General features: G+C 41.3%; 1 pseudogene; it reads right to left on the reverse strand.

Annotated features, from left to right (window-relative positions):
• Window positions 1-8,301: 8,301 nt before the first annotated feature.
• Window positions 8,302-12,262, reverse strand: LOC128626637 (E3 ubiquitin-protein ligase TRIM13-like; annotated as a pseudogene).
• Between the last annotated feature and the right edge of the window lie 457 nt (window positions 12,263-12,719).

Below are 12,719 nucleotides of genomic sequence, written 5' to 3' on the forward strand. Positions count from 1 at the left end.
GATGTGAGGTTATTGAAGCTCAGACTGAAGAAACAATTCATATCGCTGAAATTTTTTTTAGGTAGAGCTGCTGTGACTCCCTGTCTTGGTAGTGTGGCCTAATGTAGTAGGTGTGCTGTTGGGTCCAGTGGCACAGCATTCCCCATCACCCAATCTGGGTACTCATGGCATGCCCTTTGTGTGGGCTGAGTACACCCTGCTCTCATAGTCAAACATTAACCGTTGTTGGCAAGCCAGTCAGCTGCAAGGACTGGCTGTGACCACTGACCACCATAGAGGATCAGCTGTGCAGGGGCAGGGTGGCAGTGATCTGATGCAGTCTCTAGCTCTCCACTGGGTATGCAGGGTCTCGGTTTTCCCAGGTGGTACAGGCCAACTTCAATCTCCACCGTGCTCTGCCTGTGGCCACCGTGCCAGAATTATAAAGCAATGGGAGATGGCTGCTATTCGTGCCAGGCTTGGAGATTCCCGGGTGGAGCCAAGCTATGAATTTAAGCTGGCTGCTGCTAGTGCCAGGCCTGGGGACACTTAGCAAGAGGTACAAGGTCTAGGGGCTTACTACAGCCTACTGTTGCTTGTTTGATAAGATTTAAGAAGTTGTGAAGTATGATCCAAGACCAGCTTATATGGGACTGTAAGTTGGGTGGGATGGAGTCTCAGGGATCTCCAGGGCAGGGCAAACAGTGTTATGCAGGTTGATAAAGGCTCAGATATGGCATTAACTTTCTGGCTCTGTGGCTCTGTGGGGGGAAGGTTCAGAAAAGGGACAATGGCTTCTGCCTATCTTTCTGTCTGGGAGAAAGCTCTCCACCATCTCCCTCCTTGATGCCAGCCACTTCAGCTCCTCCCTTTGTGCCACTGGTGCTTTTCAAGCTGCTACCCTGATGCTGGAGCTCACAGGAAGTGAATCAGAGTAAGTCTGTGTGCAGGTTTTTTAAGGGGAATGGCTCGGGGGTTCTAGAAGTTTCTTCTACCAACTCAATCCCTGCTGGTTTTTGCAGCCAGAAATTGAGGAATCTTCCTGCCACTGGAGCACTGGGCTAGGGTGCCTGGTGTAGGGCTGAGACTTTTAGCTCTCAAGATATCCCTCTCGATTTTTTATCCACCACACACATGTGGGTGTGGGACCTGCCGTTCCATGTCTCCACCCCTCCTACCAGTCTGGATGTATGTGGTTTCTCTAACTCTATAGTTGTCAGACTTCCATTCAACTCTATTTCTGATGTTCTGAGTGATGATTGTTCTATACATTTTAGTTTTAATTTTGATTATGTTGCATGACGAGGTGAACCATGTTTACATGTGCCACCATCCTGACCAGAAGTCCTCCAATGTCTTATTTTCTCATGGGCATATAAGGAAGCCCTCTCTCTTTCTTCTTTATATAGATTTCTGTAACATATAATTTAGTAGTCTACACATTTTTAGGAGAACAATGATATATATATATATATATATATATATATATATATATATATATATATATATATATATAGTTTTCTTGAGAATTATTTTTTTAAATATTCTCACTGACCCTTCTGAGTTCAGGGACTAATACTTCTACTGAGTCTTTTAGTTTTTATGGCAGAGAATAGGGAGAGAACATGCCCTAATTCATTTTATGTGGCCAATATACCATAACCAAGCAAAACAGTGCATGAAAAGAAAATTTGAGGCTGAACTCATCCACTCTGAGATAAAGCAAGTTAAGTTTATTCCCCAAATGCAAGAATGGTTTAAGTCTATAAAATTCTATTAATGTAATTTACTAGATTAATAGAATAAAGGAGACAAACCAAATAGAATTATCAATGTATGCAGGGCCAGAAAGATAAATTTAACACACATTCATGATTAAAAAAGAAAAAAGCCTTGGCTGATGTGACTCAGTAGATTGAGCACAGGCCTACAAACCGAAAAGTCACTGGTTCAATTCCCAGTCACAGCACATGATGGGGGCAGGGCCCCAGTTGGAGATGTGGGAGAGACAGCCAGCTGATGTTTCCCTCCCTCTCTTTCACCTTCCCTTCCCCCTCTCTAAAAAATAAAAATCTTTAAATGGGACAGTGTGATAAGATCATAAAAATAAGTAAGAGGAATAAGAACTTAAAAGGAAAAAATGATCAAAATTCAAAGAAAGTATGATTGTCTTAATAGAAAATCCAAAATACCCTACAATAAATACCCTATTTTATGAATCTTAGGGACAGCAAGTCTTAGGGACTCATAAAATAATTTAACAATGCTACTGGACACAAAAATCAATATAAAAATTAACTGTGTTAATATAACCAGCACCAAAAGAATCCATTCAAACGTCATTTTAAAACAACACATTTCTTTAAAATGTTAAGTCACTGTATTGTACACCTGAAACTAATATAAGCAATATGAGATTGTAAACCAACTACACTTCAATAAAAAATAACTTTAAAAAGCCAATACATTTGCAATAAAAACATGAAATGCATAAGAATAAAAATTTTAAAACATTTTATTTATTTTTAGAGAAAGGTGAAGGGAAGGAGAATGAGAGGGGGAGAAACATCGATGTAAGAGAGAAACATCAATTGGTTGCCTCTCACACCTATCTGACCAGGGCAAACCCAAACCCAGGTATATTCCTGCCCAGGAAATGAACCAAGAACCTTTTGCTCTGTGAAACGATGCCCAACCAAATGAGCCACACCAGTGAGGTCCTTAAGAATAAATTTAATACAAGAAATCCAAAATCTGTGTGGAGGTGATTATAAACCTTTAAGATAACCTAAATAAACAAAACACATTTGTAAATAGAAAGATTCAATAGCAAAGTTTCTGAGTGCAATTGAGATCTTTGTTCCCTGGTACATGTTGTCAGTTTGGTTCAAAAAAACTCCCATAAAATTTTTTAAGAATAGCAACATTTCTCCCCAAGTTGATTCATGTATCCTGTGCAAAAGTCCATCAAGGTCATGAAACCAAAACCACAAAAAAGCCATCAGAGCACACCCACTAGAGCCACAAAAGTTCAGAAATCTGACAACATCCAGCAGAGATGAGGCTACGGAGGAATGAGGACTGTTCTGCCCTACCAGACAGAGCGTACCCTCATGCAGTCATTCTGAGGAACAACTTGGTAATGGCCAAGAAAAAGAGGAGATGTGGAAACATTATGACAAAACAATTATATTCTTGCTGTCTGATTAAGAAACTCAGCATTTACACTTGGGGGCATATTCTAGAATGTTCCGAGCAGCAATGTTTTCTTGAGTAAAAAATTGTAAGCTGTCCAAGTGCCCATCAAAAGAATTGTGGGCATATAAGCGATGCATGTGTATTGAATGGAATTCCAGCCAGCACTGAAAATGACTGCACTGGTCCATGTGGATGAATCTCATAAACATAGGAACCTGCAGAAGATTTTTTACAAGAGAATCCGTGCAGAATAATATAATTTACATGGACTTTAAAAACAGGCCAAATAACAGCAGCATTGCTTAGAGATACATATCTATGAAGAAAAATATTTATAAACGTCTTGGGATGATATACGTGTAACTTAAGAGAATGGATACTTCTGAAGGGTAAGGAGATTCAGTCAGGGAGGGATATATAGGAGATTTCCAACTTTACTGATAACATATTTTTTTCTTAACCTGACACATTGATTGTAGTGTGGTCTTATTCAGAACATATTTTTTCATTGCAACCAACAGCCGGTAGGTGGCAGGAAAGGCTTGGTTATCTGCAGTGGCTGAGAGGACAATAGGTTTTTCTAATAACACAAAAACAGTATCCCTTTGAAGTCCCCAAACATCACTCTTCTTTAAACTAAAGTGAATTAGCTAAAACCATTATTTTCTTTTTTCATCCATAGTTGCATTCTGGTATTCATTGTTCCTAATCACTTTGGTCTTTCTTTCCAAACTTATTTAACTTCTCAAAGGGGCAACTCTGGCCTCTGGCTTTTATTCTCCTGTTGTCAATACTGCAGTGCTTTTGTGATGTGAGCAGAGCTTGCACTCCAGGTTCCTGATAACAGAGGGTTATTGCAGCTTGCTTCACACACACACACACACTCATGCACACACGCATGCACGCACAGGAGAGCTTCCCACCTCCTCACTGTGCCTCACCATCTCTCACTCCTTGGATGCAAACCATATTGCTGAAATCTGCTTTCAGACTCACTTCCAAAAACTTTCTTCTGCGTTTTTTTTTGTTCCCCAATTGCGTGCAAATTAAACATGGTTCTTACTTTGTTAGGCAGAGCAACAACTAAACAATGTAGACTAGCTCAGCACAAAGGTCCACCTGCATATTTTCCTAAGTAACACAGCTAAGTTACTTAGGAAGACTAAGTAATAACTTCCTAACAGACATTCTGGTTTTCCCCTAAAACAGAGTTGAAAATTGAGGGTCAGGGTCTGAATCTGGTCGGAAGATGTATTTTGTGGGGCCACAAGCTATTTAAAATGTTTTCTGTGTCAAAATTAAAAAAATCAAGAGAGATCACATACAATTGAAATCAAATGTTACTTTTGAAAACTCATAAATTCTGGCAATACCACTCCATGTGGCCCGATGGGCTGGGGTCTGCCCACGTCTCCGGAAGGAAAATATGCAAGTCCACTCCCCCAGTCCTTTCTCCATCGGCTGTTACTTGGTTGGTTCTAAACAGTGAAAAAACAAGCCTTTCCACATTTCTTATGGTTTATTCTTTTTTAGGCAACCAATATGAACATACCTTTCATTCTCTTGTAATAGATTGACTTTCTCTTAACATTTTATATTTAACCCAAACTAGATGATTATGACAAAATTTCAGACCAAAACTTCACATGATTAAATTTATTAGAAACTCTCTTAATTGCCTTGCAGAATAAAACTGAGGTTTCCAAATGTGTCTCAAATGTACATGTAAGTCACAATCAACAAAACAGCCTATTCTTTTCTTCCAGTTAAATTTGGCCATTGTTATATAAATATGACCTTAAGACTAGAGCCCTTGAAGTAATTTGGTTCAGTGTTTGGCTTGAGAGCTATCGTAATCCTGTCCTTCAGCTCCTTGACATTTAAACTGCCTCTTCACACAGAAAGACAGGGGCACTGGCTAGCCCAGAAGGGTCGAGGCAGTGTAAGCACAGGCTCTGAAGCTTTTCTCCTGCTGATTCCAGGGGTTGTCTGAATGGATGACTTTCATTGTTATCTTGCGTTTACCATCTCACTGTTTTATGCATAAACATAATCATCACGTGTTGTATGTATGTAATAGATCATTCCCGCAGTCAAATAAAAATATTACTGCTAAAGGTGTAAAGAGTTATCACATATGACCACTTCCTTTAGAAGGTTGTTTTATGAATTGGGTAAGTGTTTTGGAGTTTGAATTTCCATGCCCTAATTAAGGTTCTTGAAGGTGAATGCTGTGGTTGATCTTAAACATCCCTTCTGCTCCAGATGAATAGGCTCTGAATCAGCGTGGCAGTTTCATCCTTCTTGCCTGTGATTGGCTTAGAACTGGAAGTGCAAATTAGTTCTCACACTTGAGATGAAAGGGGACAAAGTTCTTTCTCCTAAGAGAGAGACATAGGAGACAGACTTCTAGTTAAATGTGGCGTATTGGAAAAATGCCTTCACTGGAAATGAAGTTTCTTAGCCAACTGAAACTTCATTAAAATACTAGAAGAGGGATTAAAAACAATACATTCCTAAGGGCAAAATAATGGAAAAAAGACACAATTTTTGGAAACAAAAGAGAGATAGATGAGTGATAACTGACTTAACCCAAGAAAGCTGAAACCTGGGCCAATTTCTGAATACCAGAGATGCCAGGAATTGGAGGCATTAGACATCAGTGAAGTGAGGGGTGCCTATGAGGATAAAAGCATAACAATTTTGTAGTTAGTATAACAAGTACTGGACACCAGACTGCCTTTTCTCCTCTGAGCAAAACATTACCATTACCTGACTGAATAGGTCCATTTGCCTGCACGCATCAAAGCCCAATGAGACACAAACAGGAGTTTGCAGCCAAGAAAGTAAGAATTTATTAATTAAAGAGATGGCACCATTCCCAGAGTCACAGGTGAGCTAATGCTCAGAGACCTGGCTCCCCAGTGGCTTTCAGGGGATGGATTATATAGGGATTTAAAACCATTAATCATGGTGACTAAAGGAGTTAGGGTTGTGGTCTCTACTGATTGGTTGGCTCTAGGGTAGGGAGTAATTGACCATTGCATCTGGATTTGATGTGAGCCGTGGATTTGGTCTGTCTGATTTCACAAGAATTTGTTCAGTAGGTCGTTCTGCTTTCCAAGGTCAGGAGCTAAAACACAACTGAGTTACTTTTAGTCTGATTGAAAACTCTGTCTCTGTTAGCCAATAGACCCAAGATTTTGTTCCTGGGTCCACTGGATGCCGACCAGAACCTCACTGTACTGAGGGCCTGATAAGTAAGGAAGAGGGAGGTGGGTGAGTCAGGATGCTGTCTTAGGTTCAAGTGAGTCATAAAGGGAAAATAATCAAAACAAAAAGCCAGATTAAAGAAAATAAAGTTTCTGCATGGTTATAACTAGAGTATCGTTCTCTTAAGATATTGAACCAAAGGGAATCTGGCCCATATAAAGATGGGGATAGGCAGAGGGTATCATTTGAAAATGTGCAGTAAAGTATTACATTAAATAATGACACCCTTCCCCCTAGGCGTGGTAAAGTGAATGGGGCACTTGCCTTGGGCACAAAATTTAAGGGAGTACCAAAAAACTCAGAAATCAAGAAAACATTCGTTTACCTCAATCCACACATTTATGATTTTCTTTACTCACTATATCTTCTTTCACCTCTGATCTTATGTGATCACTTTCCTACTTTCTTAACTGCATCCTTTAGAAGTTACTATAGTGAGGGTCTCTTAGTTAACTCCTAGGCTTTCGTATCTGTTTGTTGAAAATGTTTATTTCAACGTGATTTTGAAAGAAAATGCTATGGGGTTCACAATTCTAAGTTGGCTAGTTTTCTCTAGGCACTTTGATATTATTCCACCACCTTCTGACATATTAGTCTAAATGTGATGTCTTTGCACAGGAACTGTCTTTTCTACTTGCTTATTTTTATTTTCTTTGGTGTTCCGCATTTTTGTTATGGTGTGGGTTTCTTTTTTTCAAGTGTAGTCTTTATTGCATTTTTAAACGATCAATATTAGATTACCTCATTAATACAGTATGTACTTTCTCACCTCCTCTTTTTACATGGCATAAATACAATCAATATTAGGGGGTAAGATGCTTATTTCAAAAGCACTCTTAAAAGGATGGAGGGTTCAGCACTGTACTATTAAATTTCACTTTTATCTTTATGCTACCAAATTTGAACATCTGTAAAACATTATTTTTGAAAATACTTTTATTCAAGTACTTGGCTGGAATCTTTTGTTGTGGACCGTTCTGCCTGGTTCCAGGAATTGTAAGTCTACCCCCTGTGGCTAAGGATGAGTGAGTGACCTCTGGGATGTGAGCCACAGGAGACAAAGCTTGTCTCTGGTAGCAAATGCTGCCTCAGTTTTCTCTCCCTGCCCCCAAAGCATGGTTGGAAGTCCATGATGGGTAAGACCCCCTCACAGCAGGGGCAACCTAGGCCAGACACAATCACTTGGGAGGCCATCATGGAAGGACTCAGGGAGCTGAGACAAAGAGCAATGGACTCTCGCCCCCCCCCCCCCCAGCTTTGACAGCCTGAGTCCCTGTGTCTTCTGGAAGAAGTGCTTCCTGGCTCTAATCCCCTTAAGCCTGAATACCTGATGAGGAGGTGATGTAGCTCCTTGCCTTGCTAGAGTGTGTCCTGGGGGAAATCTGGCATCACAAATACTTCCTGATAAACCTGTGAAATCTGCTCTGTCAAGAGTGCTTTCATTCATATGTTAAGCGTTCTAGCAGGAAACCCTAAAACTCTCTTCCTGACAGACACCAACTCAAACTAATCCCTCATATTTCTTTGAAATGTTATCTACTGTTTGATCCTTGCCGCCCTGTATTCCTGTGTATTACAACCCAATAAAAAAGCCCCCGAAAGAAGGGGCTCAATGCCTTTTACCCCTGAGAAACTGGCCACTGCTCAAGGCCTTTTTTCTCTGGGAAACTGGCCACCTCTCCTCCCCAAGGAGATCACATCATGTCTCTGTCATGTTTACTCTCATCTGTGGCACACAGGGGGACTTGCAAGCAAAGTCACCCCCACAATCTTTGATCCAATTGGAACCACCACTCTGTTCTCTAACATATGTCTAAGAAAAGACAGAGAATTATGCACTTGAAACAGATTTTAAAATAGTTTATATTTGCATATAAGTCCTGCCATACTATTCAGCACCACCAAAGTAAAATTCTCTAATCTTTCTCTGAAAATAAAAAACCCTTCTGTCACCTGTTCCCAGTAAAAAACTGTTTTACAAAATCAGGCCATTTAATCCGATATGAAGTGCGAAATATGGTCTTTCCAGGTTGAGAACTCATCAAGTAAAGACCATTCTAGGAATGCTGTAGGGCTGAAGAAAATGAGAAGACCAAGCAGAATGACTGCCACAGACAGCTGGTAAGAGCTCCAGGGAATTTCGCTAATGGATGTGCCAGTGACCTGAGGCAAAGAAAGTTTATCCACATCTACTAGTTTTATGTTTTCCCACTGACTGGTATCAAAGTTCTTCATTACAGGGCTCATGGGCAAATTAGAGGGAGGTAAAGGAGTTTCCTTGAGCACTTTTATTTTTCCCCTGAACTCCTGCATCTGCTGCAGAAATGTGATTGGTTCTGACATGTCTTTGAAGGCTTCAGCCAAGTTAGAGATCGTCTGTTGCTCCTGCAAGATGGTGTTGAGTTTGTGGATCTCTGGGTCACAGGCTTGCATAACTGCAAGTTTCATAGCCTGAAAGTCAGACAGGATTTCATTCTTCTTTTGATCTAATGAGTCTTGTAAATTCTCAAAAAACTCCTTCACTTTATTTGAATCTTTAGTCAGTAACTGTAAATATTTCCTTCTGTTAGTTTTCAAGGTATTCAAGTGAGAAAGAGCACCTCCCTGACGCCAGGTCTCGAAGCTCTGGAGGAGGGACCGAAAGGCAGCCCTTTCCTTGGCATAGGCATCTTCAACAGAGCAGAAGGCATGTTTGGTGTGGCCCCCATGGATAGCACAGATTCCACAGATCAGCTGCGTGTCGGTCAGGCAGAAAATGTTGAGAGGCTGCCCCAGGTGAGCTTTGCACACTGGCCTTTTGGGCAAGACGTTGATCTTGTTACACTTCTCCACAATACTCTTCTTGGAGTAATGAACCCGCGGGCAATTGACTGCAGAAGCTGAAGTCTCCTTCCAGCAGGAGTGGCGCTTGAGTGGAGATGACCTCCACAGTGAATTCCGCACATTCCCAAGATCCCGTCTAAGCATTTTTTTTTTTTTTTTTTTTTTGGCAAAAGTTGTGCGGGCAAGGCAAAACTCAAGGATCATCAAACAGGCTGCCACAATTTGGACACTAAGATCTTCTTCAAAGATCTTAGTGTGTTCCATCACATCCTCTGTCCCTGCAAGCAGGTGTGTTCAGCACGGTTACTTTTTCCCAGAACAAAGGAATCTGTCCCTCCATCCTGCCCACGTTGTCACTGACAATCAAAGGCGGTGCTTTCCCCGGTAGAGGGAGTGGGTGAGGGGAAGCAGGAGCTCTTCCGGTGTCTCCAACCGCCACGCGGCCCACGTAAGCTCGGCAATGCAGAGGGTTCCCAGCTTCTTCCCAGGCTGGGGCGGGGCCTGGGGCGGGGCCTGGGCGGGGCATACGCCACAAAGCGGAAGACCAATCAACAGGAGACAGAAAACTGGAATTCTGGGTTTCTATTAAGTTATCCACTATCTATTGCATCATCTCTCTTCTTTTTATCTTTTCCTGGAATACCAATTAGAAGTATTTTATTTACAAATTTTTTTATTGTTGTTCGATTATGGTTGTCCCGAATTTTCCCTCATTGCTCTCACCCGCCCTACCCATCCCCCTCCCACGTTCAATCCTAACCTCTCTGGTCCCCCCTGTGTTCTTGTCCATGGGTCCTTTATACCTGTTACTTGGTGTAACCATTCCCCTTCTTTTCCCCTAGTTAGAAGTATTTTAGACCTTCTTTATCTTCCTTGTCTCTTAATAGCTCTCATATTTTTTATCTCCATGGAAGCTAAAAAAATACTTTTCCTCCCATTCTTTAAATTCTTCTAGCTAGGCTTATAACCAAATTAACAGAGGCAGATTAACAGGAGAAAACCAAATTTTAATATATGTGCATGGGGATTTCACATACACATAAAAAGTCCAGACAGTAAGGCAGTAACGGGTATAATATGACATTTTGGACAAAGGAGAAAGGGCTGGGAGGGAATGGGGACTTAGATTACAGAAGTAAGAATAGCAGTTTAGGTTTATAGGTAGTTACACAACAGTGGAACACACATGGCAGAAAAGTCCTTAGGCAACTCTGAAACTTTGAAACAAGGGGTATCCTTCATCTCTGAGTGGTACATTCTAAATAATTTTTTTCAGATTATTTTGTTATGCCTAATTCCACTATAACTAAGCCATACATGTAGTTCCTAATTTCAATTAGTACATTGTTCTTTTCTAGAAGTTTTATTTTTCTTTCTCATAGCTATCAGACTATTTTGACCATCTCTTCTTCTTTTGTTGTATTTATGATAGCCTATTTTTTCTTTTTCTTTTATTTTGTAAAGTGTTTTTTAATTTTATTTTTTTACTATTAATTTTAGAGAGAGGGAAACATCAGTGTGAGGTTGCCTCTCGCAAGCCCCCTACTGGGGACCTGGCCCAAAACCCAATCATGTGCCCTGATGGGGAACTGAACTGGCAACCCCTTGGTTCGCTGGCCAGTACTCAATCCACTGAGCCACACCAGCCAGAGCTCTTTTCTTTCTTTTTATGCATATGAAATATCGGATAAGTATCCGTATCTGATAAACACTCTAATAACTAAAACTTCATAAGTTTTAGTCTATAGTCTATTATTTCTTTGTACTCTTAACCAAGGTGGCTTATTTCCTCATGTGTCTGTGACTTTTTAAAACTATTCTTTATATTACTTAAAATGTTATCTGTGGGAATTTTTTGAGGACTAGACCTCAAAAGCATGCATATAAAAACCATATGCTTTGCTTCTTTCAGATACTTGAGGGGAGGACACAAGTGCCAACTTGTGTCTTCTGTGCATTTTTAACTGAATGTTTTCTTGGGGTTCCCCATGTCACTGTGACAGGGTGAATTCCAGCCCCAAATCCAAGGTCTGTCTTTTTTTTTATTTTTAAAAAGATTTTGTATTTACTTATCTTTAGAGGGGAAGGGAAGGGGAGAGGGAGAGGAATATCAATGTGTGGTTGCTTCTCTTGCATCCACTGCAGGGAACTGGCCTGCAACCCAGGTATATGCCCCGACTGGGGATTGAACTGCGATCCTTTGGTTCACAGGCCTGCACTCAATCCACTGAGCTATACCAGCTGGGGCCAAGTTCTGTCTTTATGAGTGTGTGAGGGTGTCAATGTAAGGAATATTCAAACCTGCAGAGAATTTTTGTGAGTTTATTGAGCTGAACTGATAACAATTGCCAGGAAGCAAAATCTCAACGGACTGGGAAATACTCCAAAGAATGGCAGTTTAGCACTGTAATTTACACACTAAAATCAAAGGAGACATAAGGGAGTTACATGAAATCTATTGGAGATAGATTAGGGAGGTGAGAGGAAGCAAAGCGGGGTGTGTGAAGACCTTGGGTTGGATGAAAAGTGAAATGATGGACACTTTTACACCGGTGGGACAGGATAGTTAATAGTCAACAATTAACATCATCACAATAACAATGAGGGATTTGTGGTGTCTCCCTGTTGCAGTGTCTTTGCTTTGAGGGTCCTGGAAAAAGGAAATTTGGCATTCTAAAGGTGTGTTATCATGCATGCAAAAAGACAACAGACAGGCTCAGGTAAGGTAAAGACTGACCTTTGTTAGGGAAAAATACTGGCCTGGGACATGACTGCACGCCATGAACTGCTTTTAGTTGGAAAGTTTTCATTTTAAGCCATCCTATGTAGTTACTTTAGGCCTCTGGCTTTTAACGCTGCTATGCAGGCCTCCCCAGAGCCTGTCAGGTTTCCTAAGTTGCCCCTTTTCTTCCACAAGGGGGCGAGGGCCATGCAGAGCTTGTCTCCCCTCACTCTCAGAGGGACCAACAGATGGCGCTTTGGCACCCATGTGAGCCTCACTGCATGCTTACCTCTCTGAGTTGGCCTGCCACCATATGTGAATTGGGGGGCCTCTTTTGTGTGTGTGTGTGTGTGTGTGTGCATGCTGTGTATGTATTGTTGGCTTGTTTTTGTCTTTCAGGATTTTCCTTTCTTTTCCTGCCAGTTCAGCCACACACTAACAAGGTTTTTGTTTTTGTATTGAAGGTGTAACCATGCAAACTGGGGCTCAGCCACTTGGTGCCTTGAGTCTACATGACCCAACAATTAGTGTTGAAGGAAACAGGTTTTTACTAACAGGATTCCAACCCTGATGGCCCGAGAGCACTCCTGCTCAGAGCCCTCCTCTCCCAAGAGACACAGAACTTCCCTTGCTCCCCAAAAGGCTACAAGCCAAAACCATGCCCAGAAGTCCCCCATTTCCTTATCTGTCCATAATCCAGCCACGCCAACAGGTCCCCATCCTC

The sequence above is a fragment of the Artibeus jamaicensis genome, unplaced genomic scaffold (genome assembly GCF_021234435.1).
Source record: "Artibeus jamaicensis isolate MK-2021 breed Jamaican fruit bat unplaced genomic scaffold, CSHL_Jam_final scaffold_833, whole genome shotgun sequence".
Classification (NCBI taxonomy): Eukaryota; Metazoa; Chordata; class Mammalia; order Chiroptera; family Phyllostomidae; genus Artibeus; species Artibeus jamaicensis.